The 4876-nt window shown below is 37.8% G+C and overlaps 1 pseudogene; it reads left to right on the forward strand.

Annotated features, from left to right (window-relative positions):
• The first annotated feature begins 1919 nt into the window (after positions 1 to 1919).
• LOC129562918 (olfactory receptor 11H12-like) lies at positions 1920 to 2894 on the forward strand (annotated as a pseudogene).
• Positions 2895 to 4876: the final 1982 nt, after the last annotated feature.

A 4876-nucleotide genomic window follows, 5' to 3' on the forward strand; every position in this document is an offset into this window, starting at 1 on the left:
GACTCGATGGATGTGAGTTTGAGTGAACTCCGGGAGTTGGTGATGGACAGGGAGGCCTGGCGTGCTGTGATTCATGGGGTCGCAAAGAGTCGGACACGACTGAGCAACAGAACTGAACTGAACTGAATAAAACCAAGAGGTAATAAAGTCTAAGTAATCTTTTTCCTCTTTAGTCTTTCAGTGTAAAGAGTTTGCTTTTATGTGTTAATTGGGAAGTCACACGTTCCTCTGAAGTATTTTGGTCAACAAGCTTAAATATTGATACTTCTCGCTCTTTTCTCTCATATCTAAAGACGTTTACCATAATGCCTTTCTAAAAGATACTTCTAAATTCTCCATATTTTTATCATCAGTGTCCTACAGTTTCTATATATCAACATTTGCCTCATTGGGGTCTCTGCGCATCCCATCTCTATTCTGCAAAATATGCACAATGATATTTGAAATATTCCTATCAGAACTTTGGCTGACACATTGTGTCTTTTTTTGCTCCACAAACTGTGTTTTCTGGAAACTTTTGGAATCCATATTTCAGGTGGGCAAGTTATTTGTAAATAATGGGGTCTCAGAGAAGTTGCTACTTCCCTTTACTGATCCCTCAGAGAATGTGCACTAATTTAACTTAATAAAGAAACTTTGGCTTGGAAGAGAACTTCCCTAAAGCCACAGAGGCCACATCTCAAGAAAACCTGTGATAAAGAAAGTGAAATCTTAATTTTGTGAAGCAATAAACTCTTTATCCAGCTAGAGACAGAAGGATATGATTTATTAAACGGGTCCTTAGAGATCTGGTCAACATCAAAACCACAGGTCTTTCTTTCGAGAATAGCAGAGTCCTGACACTATTAGTCCAATCCCCTTTTATCCCCATCTCCTTACATTGATTTCTTAATGCTTTTGATTTGGAGTGACTTTAAAAGGATTTAGATTACTAAAAGATGCACAAACTTCTACGAAGTCATTATGAAAGACTTCTCAGAACACTGGTGTGGAAAATAAGTGGAAGAAAATTACTTTTGAAAATGGTGTGTTTGTGCTGAAAATATAAGCCTTCATAACTTTTAGGACTCACATCCCTGCCTATTGCCACACACAAAAAAAAACATTTCAAGAAGCTCAGATAGCTGACATCGTTTCCATGAGAATATAGAGAAAAAAGAAATTTGCTTACAACAAAAGAAAGCATTTGCCTTCTCTTGAATTGTGGAAACGTTTTACTTTAAACTGGCTTATAAGTAAAATCAATCCCAAAAACTTGTGAAAAAAAAATACTACAAAATATAGTCCCATACCTAGCTTTTTTTTTCTCCAAAATTTTAAGTAAAAGACTAAGTGCAAACTGAAAGCCACTGATTTCTAGAGAATCACTGTAACATTACAAAAGCTAACGCTGGTGAGTAACATTATGCTCTTATATTTTTTATGTTGCAGAAAAGCAGAGGTATTGCCTTTGAAATGGTTACTACCAACTTACTGTAAAATATATCCATTTATTTTTCACATTTTAATGATATGATAAGGAATATATTCAACTGAGATGTAAATTGTAAAAACTTCTCTGCTGAGTATTTCACCATAAGATAGGTTGAGTTAAAAAAAAAAAAACTAGTACATTTATGGTGTTAACTTTGTGTTACATGCTATACAGAAACTGTCACAGATCATCTCTGTCCCCAAAATAGCAAGTTTACAAAATGTGTTTAAAGTTCTCTAGTTCTATCAAACTAAGGGAGAAATTCAGAAGCAGGCAAAAGTTTGTTTCTGTGCCACCAGTTACCTACTATGCCCAGAACTCAGAGTATATAGCCAAGAACATGCAGACTATATTCTCTTCCTGACTGATGAATTTAGGGAAATATCTTCTCCTCATTCTCAAACAAGAACACATTTGAAACTAATTCTAAATGATAAATATATGTCTGTTGACGTTGCAGGTTACTGACCCAATGAACATCTCTGAGCCAGATTCCCGCTTTGTCTTTGCAAGAGAATTTATACTCCTAGGTTTTCCTTGTGAGTGGAAGATTCAGAGCCTCCTCTTCTCACTCTTCCTTACGATGTATGCTCTGACCATAACAGGGAATGGGGCCATTATTTGTGCTTTATGGTGTGACTAGCGACTCTACATCCCCATGTACATATTCCTGGGGAATTTCTCCTTTCTAGAGATCTGGTATGTCTCTTCTACAGTTCCCAAGATGTTGGTCAACTTCCTCTCAGATAAAAATACCATCTCCTTTGTTGGATGTTTCCTACAATTTTATTTCTTTTTTTCCTTGGGAACGACTGAATGCTTACTTTTGGCTGTCATGGCTTTTGATCGGTACCTTGCTATCTGCCGTCCCTTGCACTACCCTAATATCATGAATGGGCATCTCTGTACCAAACTGGTCCTTATCTGCTGGGTCTGTGGGTTTCTGTGGTTCCTGATCCCCATTGTTCTCATTTCTCGGATGCCCTTCTGTGGACCAAACATTATTGACCATGTTGTGTGTGACCCAGGGCCACTGTTTGCATTGGCATGTGTCTCTGCCCCCAAAACCCAATTGCTTTGCTACAGTCTAAGCTCAGTAGTTCTCTTTGGTAACTTTCTCTTCATCCTGGGGTCCTATTCTCTTGTCCTAACAGCTGTGTTGCGTATGCCTTCAGCTACTGGAAGACAGAAAGCCTTCTCCACCTGTGGGTCTCATTTGGCTGTGGTATCCCTGTTCTATGGCTCTCTCATGGTCATGTATGTGAGCCCAGGACTTGGACATTCTGCTGGGATGCAGAAAGTTGCAACTTTGTTCTATGCTATGGTGACCCCACTCTTCAATCCTTTTATCTATAGCTTCCAGAATAAGGAGATAAAAGCAGCCTTGAGGAAACTTCTTGGGGGTTCCAACATAATGTAAGACATATTAGATGATCCATCCATTGTCAGGTCAGTATAGTCTAACATGAAACAACCAGAATTATATTGTTATCTAAGCTTCAACTGTGGGTCTAGTGATATTAACTTATATCAGCCTGTGAAATAAAACATTTATGAGGCCACTTACAATCATAAAATGCTGAGATTTTATAGATAAATGATAGTGTCGGGTTCCTCCTTGGCATTTAGCCTGTATGTTAAATAAGGAATGTACACCACACTTAGGTGTTTTTGAAGAGTTAATATGACTCACCTGTGGTCAAAATTCCTATCTTCTATTTGATAATTTAGGTTAATAGTTCTGGGATCAATAAAATTGTAATTATGTCATTTTGCTTGTTTAGTTGGCTACTTGTAAAGTAAAAAAGGAATCATTAATATATATTTTCCAATTGTAGTTATCATATTTGACTTTATTATTCTTAGTAAATAAACACTTAAAAGCAATTATCCAAAATTTCTGTAGAGAACGTATGTTCGCCTATATATACTGCTTTATCTAAAATGGATGACCAACAAGAACCCGCTGTATAGCACATGGAAACCTGCTCAACGTTATGTGGCAGCCTGAATGGGAGGGGAGTTTGGGGGAGAATAGATACGTCTGTATATATGGCTGTGTCCTTTCTCTATCCACCTAAAACTATCACACCATTGTTAATCAGCTGTGTGTGCATGTGTGTTAATTCACTTCAGTCGTGTCAGACTCTGTGACCCTATGGATTGTAGCCCGCCAGGTTCCTCTGTCCTTGGGATTCTACAGGCCAGAATACTGGAGTGGGTTGCCAGTGCCCTCCTCCAGCGGTTCTTCCCAAGCCAGGAACGAAACCCACATCTCTCTCATCTCCTGCATTGGCAGGCAGTTTCCTTACCACTATCAATATACCCCAGTAAAAATTAAAAAAAAAATTTTAATTCTGTCAAACAGTACTGGTCAATGCTAGCCTAATGCCATCCAGACATACGCTGTTTCCTTTACACATTACCTCTTTCTGAAGCCTTAAAGGGCAGGCTCTAATGCCTAAACAGCAGCATCAATCAAAGTATTCAGAAATGCAGTATTCTGAATACTAATATTTTCATCAAAGTGTCACCAAAAGATTGATCCTGTAATGGGGTTTTCTAGATTGATCCACCTAGAAACTGGAGAGGGAAACAGTCTTGGGGATATACTATTTAAGATCAAAGAAATGAATGTCAGTTCAAGGTCATTTGTTACTAAAACAGTGTTAAAATAACATTGAGGGACAATTTTAAAGAAAAGCATCCAGAATTCAATCCCTGCAATAAAGTTATTTTCATTTGTATTTATGCGTCATTTAATATAATGTCAAATTTGTTCCATATTATGACAAGTCTTTATAATTATTTTTAGAAACTATAATATTCCATTCAAATATATGGCATGGATTGTTTATGTAGTGAAGTGACTATTCTCCTAGAAGGAAAATTGTTCTTCCAAGTCCCTTGTAGCTGACTTGTGAAGGATATAAAAAGGAATTTTCAGAACATATATTGAGAAAAATATATGTTACCACTAAGTAATAATGACTGCTTAAGAACTAGTACTCAGGGAATCAGACTCCTGTTCCATCCACTTCCAATCTTTTTCTTGAATATTATTTCCATTATTTTATTGTAAAAAATAGTACCTTAATAAAACCTTTATAAAGATTTGCCATGGAGATACATTGAAAACCTAATTTAGGACTCATTCAGTTCAGTTCAGTTCAGTTCAGTCGCTCAGTTGTGTCCGACTCTCTGTGACCCCATGAATCACAGCACGCCAGGCCTCCCTGTTCATCAACAGCTCCCGGAGTTCTCTCAAACTCATGTCCATCGAGTTGGTGATGCCATCCAGCCATCTCATTCTCTGTCGTCCCCATCTCCTCCCACCCCCAATCCTTCCCAGCATCAGAGTCTTTTCCAGTGAGTCAACTCATCGCATGAGGTGACCAGAGT

This window comes from Moschus berezovskii, chromosome 9 (assembly GCF_049115385.1).
Source record: "Moschus berezovskii isolate FMDL1 chromosome 9, NW_MosBer_1.0, whole genome shotgun sequence".
In the NCBI taxonomy this organism is placed as follows: domain Eukaryota; kingdom Metazoa; phylum Chordata; class Mammalia; order Artiodactyla; family Moschidae; genus Moschus; species Moschus berezovskii.